Genomic DNA, 15277 nt, shown 5'->3' with positions numbered 1-15277 from the left:
TTAGAAAGATTTCATGTTGTACTTCAACCAAGGTTTGATAGTGTTGATTGATTGTTTACTAGACATCAGAACTTCCGGTCATTCATTTGGATCTTCTCAAATGCACGCACATTTGTCTTTCTATCGTTGTGGGGAACTGAAACCCAGCAATCCATGTTCCTTTACCTGTAAACATGGCCCCAATCTTAACACCAACTGGAGGTTTTACCCTAAACCTAACCCCTGTGCCAGAAATTGCATTTTCCCTACTGGGTGCTGGCCAAAGAAGATTTTGTTGACCGATTTGTCCGGCTTTACAACCTTTGGTCACAACATGTACACATAGACCCTGGATCACACTCACACAAACTCTCTCTCTCACACTGAAGCTCACACATCTGGGTGAAAGATGGAGAGATGGAACATAAGAGGGAGGGGTAAAGACCAGTCTGGAGAAGAAAGTTCAGCTACACCCCCTGAGAATTCTGTATATTAGCAATTACTGTTTTTAATTTATGATGGATTTTGGATTAATTTACGATTGTAAAATTAACCAGATGAAGGGAACAAGCTAGAAGAACTGCCCTGACCTCCGAGTGACACATGAACACGGCCCGAGTCAGCGTGACCCCGAGCCACAGATGACGTTTACTCACCATGTCTGATCCTTATTATGGTTCTAGTAAGAGCGAATCTAACAGGGAACAGTGTGTATCTGTGCAAACGTTTCTGGTAACTCTGCAGTAGTGTGTCATTCTGTAACACGCAGTTCATGGTCCAAAGATGTGTTACTTACTTAAATACATATTTTCAGTTCCATTCCGTAAGTCTGGCTCTGTTCCACTCTTTCCTTCATCCTCACTCTCTTTCTGTCTCTACATGTGAAATAACACCCGAAAGATTAAAAATGTCCTGGCTGTGTGGTGAAACAAAGAGATCTAGTGTTTTTGGAAGGTGTTCCAGTGTTAACTTCAGTGCATTAGGATGCATGGAAAGGTTGTTTTTAATACATGGAATGTTAGCTCCGTAAGCAAAAGTGGTTCTTAAATATGAGCGTTCGTCATTTAGGGTGCTGTGAGAAAGGCTTTTTTTGGGGGTTTAAATTTGCCTCTTCCTAGAAAGGAGATTCGCCATGATGTTCTTCGGTCGAAGATGCAGGTTGCAAAATGTTTAGCAAATAAACAACAACAAATATTTCAAGTAAACAGTTACATTTTAGGATTCCAGATGTCATGTCTGAGCGCCTAATTATGAAATTATGTTTGGGAATGTAATTAAAAAATCCTGACCAGTTATTAGGTATGTATGTCACTTGTTATGTCACGGTATGTATGTTACATGTTATGTCAAAGTATGTATGTCACATGTTATGTCAAGGTATGTATGTCACATGTTATGTCTAGGTATGTACATCACATGTTATGTCACGGTATGTATGTTACATGTTATGTCAAAGTATGTATGTCACATGTTATGTCTAGGTATGTACATCACATGTTATGTCAAGGTATGTATATCACTTGTTATGTCAAGGTATGTATATCACTTGTTATGTCAAGGTATGTATGTTACATGTTATGTCAAGGTATGGTCAATCGAGAATATGTGCAATTTATAAAAAAGCATGATCATGTTAGGTCCCATACTGTGTGGAATTGATTCAGATTTCACCCCTAGTTGAAACAGTGGTTTATACTCTCTATTTCTCTCATTCACACATGTAAACGCACAGACACACACACACACATGGACACACACATACAGTCCTTGCATTTTGCTGACAGTGTTGAGGTTATTAACATACTGTAGATTCTGAGCTCCTTAAATGGATTTATTGTGTTTGGTTAAGAACAGTTAGTCAGCCATCAGTGTGTTCGGGTGTGTGTGTGTGGTGTGTATATGTGGGTGTGTGTGTGTGTGTGTGGTGTGTATATGTGGGTGTGTGTGTGGTTAAGAACTATTAGTCAGAGTAATATAAACGACCTCCCAAAATATTCTCTCTGAGAGTTGAGTCCTGCAACAAGGCTCCTCTCACTCATACACACACACACACACCACACACACACACACACACACACACACGTTGAATACCAATGTGAGCTGAGAGATCCCGTTGCTGCTCAATGTTTGTCCAGAGGAAGACGTCCAAAGGTAAAATGAAAGTAACCGTCAGGGCGTCACGGGACCTGAAAAAGAATAGAGGTTAGAGGTTAAACGTACCATTCACAAGTATTCATTTGGAATCGTTAAAGTAAAGGTCAAGATTTTGGAAAGGATACAAGAAGCAGAATTTACGGCATACTAGTTGAAAGTTAAACTTGTGGAAGTAAGACGTTTATGTAATAATATAGTATATTCTAGGTGCAGTAACGGAGCAAGACAGGGAGTGGTCAATTCACAAGTGGTCAGGACCCGGTAGGGCGTTTTATTAAAAGGAAGAGCAGAGGAGGATGTTTTATTAGAAGGAAGAGCAGAGGAGGATGTTTTATTAGAAGGAAGAGTAGAGGAGGATGTTTTATTAGAAGGAAGAGCAGAGGAGGATGTTTTTTTAGAAGGAAGAGCAGAGGAGGATGTTTTATTAGAAGGAAGAGCAGAGGAGGATGTTTTATTAGAAGGAAGAGCAGAGGAGGATGTTTTATTAGAAGGAAGAGCAGAGGAGGTGAGGGGAACAACTCATTTTAAAGACATATCATGCCCCCGGATTGGCTGCTTCATCTCCGTGGCAACCTCGCGGAGGCAGTTTCAGAGGAAGGAGTGTGAGCGGTTGATGCTCAGATGTTCAGAGGGCTTCTACAGTTTGAACCCTTCCTTCACATCCTTCCCATCCTTCCCATCCTTCCCATCCTTCTCATCCTTCCCATCCTTCCCATCCTTCCCATCCTTCTCATCCTTCTCATCCTTCTCATCCTTCCCATCCTTCCCACCCTTCCCATCCTCCTCTGTCATATATAGCGTCGCTGAGGCAGTGTGGCGGCATGGGCAGCTGGGACGAGAACACCTTTCCCATCTTCCTGTTCATCTTCTGTCACTGTTGAGGTCCTGAAAGGCCGCGGCTGTGTGTATGTGAAGTGTTTTCGATCACGTATTTTACAGAACAAAAGAGACCAGAAGACACAAGCTCAGGGAGACATTGTCTCTGTTTTCAGCTTGGAATTAAACCTGTTTGCGCACGATTGAATCAAAAGCCTCAATAAAATTGACTTCAGCGTATTGGACATTTCTACTAAGCGTATTCTGTCTCCTTACCCAATGTATACATTATGATTGTTTGTTATGCTGTGTCCTGTGTTTTGTGTGGAGACCCAGGAAGACTAGCTGCTGCTTTTGGCTCTGGCTAATGGGGATCCTGATAAAATCATAAATCAGAAACCTTGCAGGTCATTAGGTCAACACATACACACACACACACATGCAGAGACACACACACACATGCAGAGCCATTCATCCTGCGATAGGTGGAGTAGTTTGGGTAATTGGGAATTGGCTCGAAACACCGGTCTGGGAAAACCACAGGGATTGCCAGACTCTCTTCTGAGAGCTGTCAGGTGGATGGGATCGGATGTCGGAATGCTGATTGTGGGTCAGAGTGGGACACACACTAACACACACAAGCATGCAGAGACACACATCCAAACACACTTGGAGACGCACACACACTAACACACACACCGCAGAGATGCACGCACTCACACACACATATACAGAGACCCACACACACTCCTCTGTGTCCTGTGGGTTTTCATATGGTCTGTAATAGGATTTGGCCAACCCGTTTGACCGTAAAGCTAATTACCATCTCCGCTCTGTCTCTTGTTAGAGCCCCATGTCTGTGTGTGTGTGTGTGTGTGTGGGGGGGGGGGGGGGGGGGGCTGTAGGCGCGTGTTGGTGAAAGTTTTTTTAAATGTATTTTATTAACCTTTTCTGCTGTCTTGTCTATTTCATCTACTGCAAGAGTATGAGTCTGAAAGGGAGAGAAAGACTGATGAGAGAGAAAGAGAGAAATGAAAGAGAGGGATAGAACATGAGGAAGTAGCTGAGAGGAGAAGAGGACTTTGATGTGAGGTGACCTCTCGGGACAGACCGGTTGGTTCTGAGATCTTCTCTAGTCTCTACAGTGGGTCTCAGGTGTGTCCAAACAGCAGCCCTCACCTGGAACGTTAAAACAACCGAAGCCAAGAAAGAGTAATAAATACAGCAGGACAGAGAGAAGAGAGGGAACGAGAGAGAGGAGAGAGGGAATGAGAGAGAGGAGAGAGGGAACGAGAGAGAGGAGAGAGGGAAACGAGAGAGAGGAGAGAGGGAACGAGAGAGAGGAGAGAGGGAATGAGAGAGAGGAGAGAGGGAACGAGAGAGAGGAGAGAGGGAACGAGAGAGAGGAGAGAGGGAACGAGAAAGAGGAGAGAGGGGGAGAGAGAGGAGAGAGGGGGAGAGGGGGACAGAAAGAAACAGTAGAGCCATCATTTTGCTGAGTCAAAACGATTGAACCTCCAAACTAATTTTCTTTTCCATCCTGCGACACACACAAACAAACACACACAAACACACCCACACACAAACAAACACACACACGCACAAACATACACACGCATAATACACACCCGCACACAAACACAACCACACGCAGACACACACTCCGCAAACTCTACATCACACTACATCAGGGTTCAAAGGAGAGCACAGGCTCATGACCAAGCATCGCCTCGGGTCTCAAGGCCCCGCCCCGCCCTGCCCTCACCCAATCCCATCCCTCACCCTCCTCCCATCATCCCCCTCCCTCCTCCCCACCCTAGTCTTTTCTCAGCTTGTAGTGATTACCACAAATTGAAAACTTGCATCCTTATGGCTTATAATGACACATTCAGCTTCCAATATTCCTCCTCTCTCTTTCTCTCATCTTTCTCTCTCTCTTTCCTTTTTCTTGGTCCCCAATCTCTACCTCTTTCGTTCTTTCTTTCTTTCATTCGCTCTCTTTGTCTCTGTCTCTCTCTCTCCTAGCGAACGCTGAGGATCGGGGCAACCGCAAAGTTGTCACTGCTCAGGCATCCTGGTCGGAGGAGAGGACCCAGGGAGGAGGCACGAAGGGATGTTCAGGAGGAGGAGAAGGGAGAGAAGAAAGACGTCCGGATGTTCTGGTTCTTTGAAAATGAGGAGGAGGAGCAGGATTCATGTGGAGTCATTCTCCCACGGGGTTGCTAACCAGAGAAGATGGGCAACATTGTGGAACACTGAAAGAGGTCAGGGCGAACCTCTTGGGAGAGTACTGAAGCTAAGCTGCTTCCAGATGAGATGCGGATGCGGTCGCAGTGTGCAGGCATCCACATTTCTGTGTGTGTAAGCGTGCACCTGTTAGTGGATGTTTGGAGTTCACACGTTTCTGCGGACGTGTGGTTCCTCATCTTGATCTACCACCAGAACCTATCAGGATATTCACACAGATTCCTCCCCCTTCAAAAATAGACCCCAGTTCTGACAGGGTTAGGGTTGGTCTTTGCCAAACGAAATCAAGACCCGGTTGAGCCCAAGATGCTTGGTTTGCAGACATCCTGCTTCTCTGACAGTAATACACACACACACACACACACACAAGCAAAAAGACGCAGGCACAGACAAACAAACAGCTGAGCCCTGGATCCTTGGTTGGCAGAGATAATGCTTTTTCTGACAGTGGGACATTGTTGAGCATCGTTAAGACAAACGGAAACAATAAAATATCATAAACAATGTCATTCTTCCTAAGTTCATTTGCATAATGTGTTCCGGGACGAGAGACTCTGTGATTTCTGGGAAGTTTTGGGAATGCGTGGCACGAAACTGCGTGTGTGTGTGTCTGAGTCTTCGTGAGCGCGTTTGTCATCGCAGAGACAGGCCTGGATATAAGTACAGTATTTATGAGTGATTATGTGTGGAGAGGGTCATTTAGACACACAAGAAATGGATGCGCATCTTCATGGCGTTTTAAACCCACTGCATTCTACTTCAGTACAGATAATACGACTGGGCTGTGTACATGAATATGCACATTAAAAAAAATGTTGATATCTCAATTAACGTTTAAAGTCTTTTAAAAATCCGACTGATCCGACCTTGTGAGCAGGCGTGGGCGTGGGCGGCGTACCTTCGTAGAGGAGAGGAAATCTCGGTGAAGCAGGACAAGCGTTCTGTGAGGAGTTAAGACTGGTAGAACCTGGATTGGTATGGTCCGGTTCAGTCAGTTCTTCAGTGAGGACACCTTCAGGGTTGAGCTGATGGACAGTGGATCGGAAGGTGAGAGAGGTTTAGATGGAGCGTCAGGAAGCAGGTTAGAGGTGTGTGGGGGGGGGGGTGTCAAACATTTTTGGGTTTCCGAGGCAGTGACACAGGTATCCGTTTGAAAAGGATGTGGTGGTGAACTTGGTTTTAGCTCGCGCTGAGCCTTGTGTCGTAACCGAGACGCGGAGAGCCCATTTGGTTCCAATGCGGTTCTGGTGATTAAGGAGATTGAGAACAGGTGCGGAGGCTGATTGCCAATTACTGGCAGTTGGCCAGTCAAGGTGTTGCCATGGCCTGATTAACAATAGAGAGCCGTTTCTTGTTGAGTTGCTGTGAAGCCATATTGAAGATTACTGCAGAAGTGACGCGTTTGGTTTTCTCTCCTGAGAGTGATCATTCCTTACACACTTTTCCTCCTCAAATATCTTGAGGACTTCCCTGTTGTCTTGTATCTATATCCCATAACACTGTAGAGACTTAAATAGGGAGAGACGCTGTAGTGTTCAGGAACCTGAAGGGTATTTTATCAACAAATACAGTTAGAGGTGAAAACTGTCATGCTCTTTCCATTCTTTCCCTGAGCCTCCTCCCCCTGATGAGGTTAGGAACAAATATGCCTCTTCAGGGGGTGGCAGCCCAGCTGCCTTCTAGGGCCCCGGTTTGCAGCCCCGGGATAGGTGTTTCTCTCACACTCTAACATGCCACCAAAAGAAATCTGATTAAATTTCATTTTTTTGTGCTCAAACACTAATATATCCTCAACTCTCAAGTCAGTTGTCGAAATTTGTCTCAGCTCTTCCTTCAGTGAAAGCCTCTGAAATGTATCTATTAGTAGAACACTGGCATAAAACTGACTTTGTTCTGACATTGGTTGATTGGTGGGACATTGGTTTATTGGGGAGACATTGGTTTATTGTTGTAACATTGGTTCATTTGTAGGGCATTGGTTTATTGATGGGACATTGGGTTATTGGTGGGACATTGGTTTATTGGTGGGGCATTGGGTTATTAGTGGGACATTGGTTTATTGGTGGGGCATTGGGTTATTAGTGGGACATTGGTTTATTGGTGGGGCATTGGGTTATTAGTGGGACATTGGTTTATTGGTGGGGCATTGGGTTATTAGTGGGACATTGGTTTATTGGTGGAACATTGGTTTATTGGTGGGACATGCCCCCAGGACGTCTTCCTAGGGAGGTGTTCCAGGCACGTCCAGCTGGGAGGAGACCTTGGGGTAGGCCCAGGACTAGGTGGAGAGATTATATTTCGACACTGGCCTGGGAACGCCTCGGGATCCCCCAGTCAGAGCTGGCAAATGTGGCTCGGGAAAGGGATGTTTGGGGTCCCCTGCTGGAGCTGTTGCCCCCGCAACCCGATACCGGATAAGCGGATGAAAATGAGATGAGATTAAAGTAATTTGTTAAACTATCACTATCTAGCCTACTTTTTAAATAATGTTTTCAATGTAATTATATTACGAATGGATGTCCGGTAACCTTAAAATTACAGTACAAACTGTGTGTTCTTGCAAAAAAATGACATGAGCTTATGTCCTGTGTCAACATGAACAAATGACACTACCCTCTGTAATTTAATGCACTTGTAAACCATTAATAAAGTAAGGGTTATCATTGTTACTCGTTTGTGCATGTCTTGTGTAAAAACAATAAACAATAATTATTATCTTTATGACAGTATTTGACAAACTTAATGACATATTTATGACGAGTCTAAATTGTACCACTGTACTTGAGGTCAACAAAAATATTCATGAAACTGTTATTAATACATTTGACAGTGTTATAACATGTCATGACATCTTTATGACAAGTCCAAATTGTACCACTGTAGTTGAGGTCAAGGAAAATATTTATGACACATTTATAATGGTCTCATGACAACCAATGTCAAAACGAACCACGGTTGTATTTAATGCTAACATATAAAGCTAAATAGTTTCTTCAAGTTTGATAATCAGGCCTGCTATGACATGTTTGTGACAGGTTATGTTTCTGACTAACTGCGACACAGCATGGTTTGGCGTTTGCTCTGTAGCCGACTGGAAGGCCCTGCAACTTGTGGTGGAAACTGCCCACCACATCACTGGTACCCAGCTCCGGCCATCGTAGACCTCCAGCACAAGTGTCTGAACAGGGTGTGTGGCATCATCAGGGACCCTTCACATACATGCCACAATCTGTTTGCCCTCCTTCCATCAGGCAGGTGGTACAGGTCTCTTAATTCCTGCACCAGCAGGCTCAGGAACACATTCTTTGCATCTGCTGTAACCCTGCTGAACTAGGTGACCCATCACTAACCATATCCACCCTTTGTACTCCTGGACTCTGACACTGCCTTGCAAAGTTGGAAGTTTTCAGTTGTTACAGGTACATGTCAACCTCAGGAACCTCATTGCTGCTATCCTTGCATTTCAGTTGACAATGCTACCCTACTCCTTCAGTTTCATTGTACTGTACCTGTTCAATTACAATAAAGTTGAATCTAATCTAATGTTGTCGTGGTTAATGTCAAGTTGTCATAACAAAGACATTGACAGGTGATGTTGTCTCAGTTAATGTCAAGTTGTCATAACAAAGACATTGACAGGTGATGTTGTCTCAGTTAATGTCAAGTTGTCATAACAAAGACATTGACAGGTGATGTTGTCTTAGTTAATGTCAAGTTGTCATAACAAAGACATTGACAGGTGATGTTGTCTCAGTTAATGTCAAGTTGTCATAACAAAGACATTGACAGGTGATGTTGTCTCAGTTAATGTCAAGTTGTCATAACAAAGACATTGACAGGTGATGTTGTCTCAGTTAATGTCAAGTTGTCATAACAAAGACATTGACAGGATATTTTGTCTTAGTTAATGTCAAGTTGTCATAAAGACATTGACAGGTTGTGTTGACTCAGTTATTATTAGGTTGTCATAACAAAGACATCCCAAACAATGTCAACCTTGCATAAAAAATGACATAATCAAACGAATGACACCTAATGAAAACATTCATAAACGTTCATAATGATTCCTTCATGTGTCATGTCATGGCTATGACAGTATCATGACAATGTCATGTCACTCTTATGCACAGCCCTTCAAATAAAGTGTTACCCATTGGTTTATTGGTGGCACATTGGTTTATTGGTGGGACATTGTTTCATCGGGGGACATTGGTTCATCGGGGGACATTGGTTCATTGGTGGGACATTGGTTCATTGGTGGGACATTGGTTTATTGGTGGGACATTGGTTCGTTGGTGGGACATTGGTTCATCGGGGGACATTGGTTCATTGGTGGGAAATTGGTTCATTGGTGGGACATTGGTTCAACGGGGGACCTTGGTTCAATGGGGGACATTGGTTCATTGGTGGGACATTGGTTCATCGTGGGATTTGGTTCATTGGTGATCCCAATTGGCAGGACATATTATTAGAGAATTTGTTTGAATCCCTGAACTGTGTAGTCCCAAAAGTGTTATGTCACAGAAAACAACGCTGTTCTCCTCAGTGATGGTGGAACATTGGCAGTATAGAACACCCACGTTCTTCCTCATGACAAACTGGATTCGATTCATGAGGAGATGCAGATCCTTTGGCCTAAAAGATGGTTATGGGTTCCAGCAGAAAAACAATGTTTTAAACATACACACACACACATGCTAACACACACAGACAGACAGACAGACGGACAGACACATACACACACTTCCCCTTAGAGAACAAGAGAATGAGCAAACAAGACCAACCACCATCCTGAAATCATCTAATCGAATCTCTCTGCCTCTTTCTCTCTATTTCTCCCTCTCTTTCTCTCTCTTTCCCCAAATATCTTCTCCCTCCCTCACTCCCTCAAAGCGCTCCAACCGACCCGGCTTCCCAACCTTGTGGTTGGAAATCGACATTCCGAGAAGAGAGAGGAGAGGGGGCGGAATGCCTGAATGGAATCCATTGTTCTATAAAAGAACAGATAAGAGTTCTACAACAAACGGGTAAATGTGTGGTTCCAGACCCCATCCCAAACACCACCCTACTGCCTGGATAGTGTACTTCTTTAGACCGGACACCCTTGGGACACTGAGAAGGGAGTAGGTGGTCATTTGGAACGCCTTCCCCAGTTAGCTGACAGTAACAGTCATAGATTAAGTTAAATAGTATTCATGGGCAGATGGATTGATTTGTAAATTGGACAGAATGTTGTCATAATTTAGATTTTAGGCCAGTGGATTGTTTTTTTTTGAGAAGGGCTGTAAAGGGGGACCAATCGAAAAGTAGGCACGCGTGTGGCTAAAAGGCGCACACACACGCTCACATTGCTTACAAACACACAAACACACAGTAGTTGCACATAAACACTCAAGAACACACACATAGAGTATACACACAAACACTCACTAAATGTTTAAAACATGCACGTGCACACGCATGAACACACAAGTTGCAGGAAGACACACACACACACACATCCCGAAAGAAATCATAGTCCCATATCGTATTAGGACGTTGTTATAACCTCTGACTGGTCTAATTCACTAATCAATACTGATCGTCCCAGCTCCTCCGTTCAATAGCAGGACACATTTCCCAGCGTCCGATGGACTCGTGACCCTCTGGAGTTTTCAGGGTCAGCCAGTCTTGATTGAGGGATATCAGATGTTGCCTCTTTAGCTGTAGACGCTTGCCGTTTCATCAGAGGTTAGGTCACCACCGTTATATTCCCAACCCTGGGGAGTTCCAGCGGCTCCCTCGCTACTGAACTCGCCCGACATCCCAAGCACTTACCCTCATACAGCTCAGAGAAACCTCAGCCAAAACCTCAAATTCAAATCAATAGTAACTCTCAGAAGTAATCTGATAGGACGAACATGATCATGTTTATTGATTACTCATCAATAATTTAGTTTATTGACACTGGAAAGCTCAAACTGCCAGATGTAGAGGGGAAAAAAACACTTTTGAAGTGAATAGGATGGACTTCTTTTGGGAAGACGTTGCCAGCTGACCATGAAACTAGACTCTGGTATCTGAACCGAAGGTGGTGAATAAATTCCACTTAACCCAGATAAGCTGATATCCCTGGGGGGAGAGAGTGGGAGGGAGAGAGGGAGAGGGAGGGAGTGAGGGGGGAGAGAGGGAGGGAGTGATCCTCTTCCTCCGTTTTCCAGATGTTACATTATTCTTGACTTTCTACAACCTTTCTACTGTGGAATATCATTCAAAAGTATACTCAAAAGAGATGTCCTTTTCAGATTTTTTTGTTTCGATTTTGGTTTTATTTTGGGACTTCCAAAAAGCCTTTTAATGTTATATTCAGTTTTCCAGTTTTCCAATTAATTTTTTTCCAATCAGAACCAACACAATCCGAACTGTCTAAAAGAACCCGGTTTCTATACACAGGCAGTAGATCATAAAGACTAGTGACAGTGGCCATATTTATACAGTATGTCTAAAGAAGCCGAAAGGCCTCGACTTGGTCCAATTGGGACAGACATAGAGATAGATAGAGAAAGCTTAGGCCACGCATAGCATATCTACCTACTCTGACCTAAACCTTAGAAAACCACAGCTAACTTCAACTAGGCTATGAACAATCTGAGATTCAAGGAGTACACCAGCAGAATGCACAGTTAAATAACTCTTCCAAAAAAGTATATAAAATATAGAACTGAAAATACTACAATGAAACATTCACGTAGCGCTTATGAAAGCATTGTGAACCCTTCATAAGCACAAAGTCATTTAAAGCTGTTATGAATATTGAAAGTGTTCAGGTAATTATTTCAGGCTGGCTGCATACTTTATCCGTGATATTTGTGACTAAAGTAAACGTGATGAGAACAATCCAGAACACTGTAGTTTTCCTTATCCAGCATCAGTGATTTGCCATTGCCAGTGCTTGAAAGAGAAACAGAGAGAGAGTGAGAAAGAGAAAGACTGAAACAGAGACAGAAAGACAGGAAGAGAGAAAGATCAAAAGAGACACCATACTTAACCTTGTTCTTCTGTGTAAAGACAACTTCTTACTCATTCACACACACACACACACACACACACACAATACACACACAGGCAGACACACACAAACACACAGGCAGACACACACCAACACAACACTGACTACACTTGGGTACACACCCACACACACACACACACACCCACACACACACACACCCATCTGATTAGACATGACAGTTATTGCATATGCCTCGAAGAAATGAAAGAGAGCTGGCAGAAGAAGGACAGAGGGTGAAATTCAGAGAGAAAGAGAGAGAGAAAACTCCTCTCATGTTTTTTATTTTAATTAATTTTTTATTTCGATGCTTCCAAAATGCCTTTCAATTTTATTCACTTCTTCTGGTTTTCCAATTCTTCATTTCCAATCAGAACCAACACAATCAGAACCGTCTACAAGAACCCAGTTTCTATACACAGGCAGTAGATCATAACGGCTATTGACAGCGACCATATTTATACAGTATGTCTAAAGAAGCCAAAAGGCCTTGACTTGGTCCAATTGGCACAGACATCATTTAGACAGAGAGATGGATTGAAGGGAAGAGGTAATAAAGAGAGAGAGAGAATATGAGAAAGGTAATGAGATAGAGGAAGAGAAAGTAAAAGAACAAGAGAAAGAGAGGGGAAGAGATAGAGCCCCCAAAAACTCCACATACTTCAACCTTAACCTTGTAAAACCACAGGTAACTTCAGCTAGGCTGTGAACAATCTCAGAGACAAGAATCAGCGGGCAATCAAGATTTTTATTCAAGACACAGGCAGAAAGAACAGTTCAAGAATTCTTACAAAAGATTTAGATAAATCAGGATCTGGCTTAAAATACTCCAATCAGCAATTGAACCAAAAATACCGCAGTCAGTTAAAGAACCCTAAATATTTCAATCAGTCATTCAACACAAAATACTCCAATCAAATATAGTCTTTCCCATCACTGCTCTGCAGATGACACGCAGCTTTCATTCCCCTTCCCCCTTAGCAACTCCCAGGTGACCATAAGCATTTCTCTGTGCCTGGTTTACATTTTCGCTTGGACGTCGCCCCAGTACCTCAAGCTTAACCTTGACCAGACTGAGCAGCTCTTTTTTCATGGGGAACTGTACAGTGTCCTCCACCCAGGGGGCCTAGGACCTTGGTGTTATCAAGGAAGACACTGTGGTTCTCCGCTAATATCAAGGCAGTGACTCACGCCTGCAGGTTCTTGCTCTACAACATTCATAGAGAACAACCTTATTTCACTCAGGAAGTAGCACAGGTACTTGTCATCTAAAGGCTGGATAACTGCAAGTCACTCTTATTTGTTATCCGGCATCAGAGATTCACCATTTCCAGCGCTTGACAGAGAGATAGAGAGAGACACTCTTAACCATGTTGACATTTCTCTCTCATTCACTCACAACTCACTCAGGGTCACGCAAACACACACACTACACACAGACTCACACACACACGCTGCACGCAGACACACACAGACGCTACATTCACTCAGGTACACCACAAAGGATTGAAATAGAGGAGGTGAGAGAGGGGGAGACAGGGGGAGACAGGGGGAGAGAGATACACAGAAACACACATGCTGGAGGGGAATGTCATTAACATGTCACTTTGGCTTAGTTATCTCAGTAGGTCTGGAAGATGATGGTGTGTGTGTGTGTGTGTGTGTGTGTGTACTATAGGTAAGTTATCCTGAACTAAGTGTGAACTCTGGAGGTGTGTGTAAGTGAAAGCAGGTGCAGGTGTCTGGCGCTATACAAAGAGAAATCACTAATCTGCACACATTGACAGCTTCACACGCCAGTCACAGAACGAGATGTCCGCCGACACACACGCACACACACACACACACACACACACACACACGTTCCTGATTCATCCATCTCTCATCTAGCTCTCATCCATCTCTCATCCCTGTCTTCTCACTCTCTATTTCCTCTCTCATCAACCTGTCTAATAACTTTCTCATCTCCCTTTTTCTCCCACTCTCATTCCTCTCATCTCTCCCTCCACTTATTCTCATCCCTGTCCTGTCTTTCTCCTCCTCTTGTCCATCTTTCTCTGAGTTTGGCAGTCTGTGTAAAGTTAGCTTGTCTGAGTAGGAGTATCTGAGGGCTTGTCCTGACAGTTGAAAGGTGACACAGAGTTTACTCAAGTTCTCACATGTCTTTCAGTCCGGAATATAACACATTCCTGAATACCTTTGTTTGGACAAGTTCACACACACACACAAACACACACACACACTGTAAATTTGCATGTCTGCCTGAAGCGGTTCCATGACAGAGGAAATCAAACAAGAAGTGATTCTCGGTGAGACCGTGAGAACAAGGGTCATGGGCCCTACCTTCCTTTAATGGTATGGAAATTATGTTTCCTTAAAAGGACAGGGACATATTTTGACCTATCCTGTAAGCATTTAGAAATGTTCAGCCTCGCCAACACCTTGTGTTGAATCTTTCACGTCTCTTATACGGCTCATATAAGGATCTTTCACGTCTCTTATATGGCTCATAAAATGATCTTTTAAGGCTCTTGTATGGCTCTTACATACAAGTTCGGCCTAGAGTAGGGTCAGTTCTCTTCTCCATTGTAAATCCTTGTAAATCTATGTAATGCGCTTTCTAAATGCTCGTTGTCTCCAGCTCCGTTTTAACTTAGGAGGACATGAGATCTTGTTCCACACCTGCAAAGTACCAGGCTCAAAATACTTGTTTCTATCCCTGTCCAAAGTCTTCCTGATTTTGTTGCAGATGAAGATGATACCTGACGATTCCAGCTGCCCACCCCCACATCTGGTCATGCTTCCCACCTGGATTAGGACACAGCCCAAATGCATTTATGCATTTTTACACATTCTCTTAAAATCCGGCATAACCAGAAGAGGACTGGTCACCCCTCCAAACCTGGTTCCTCTCTAAGTTTCTTCCCAAATTTTGGCCCCTTTCAGAGAGCCAGTGTGCTTTAACACTGTTGTTGCTTGGTCCTTGGGGTTTCAGGCTGGGTGTTTTGTAAAAGCACTTTGTGACAAGGGTTTTAA

The sequence above is a fragment of the Esox lucius genome, chromosome 24 (assembly GCF_011004845.1).
Source record: "Esox lucius isolate fEsoLuc1 chromosome 24, fEsoLuc1.pri, whole genome shotgun sequence".
Lineage (NCBI taxonomy): Eukaryota > Metazoa > Chordata > Actinopteri > Esociformes > Esocidae > Esox > Esox lucius.
This window is presented reverse-complemented; position numbering follows the sequence as displayed.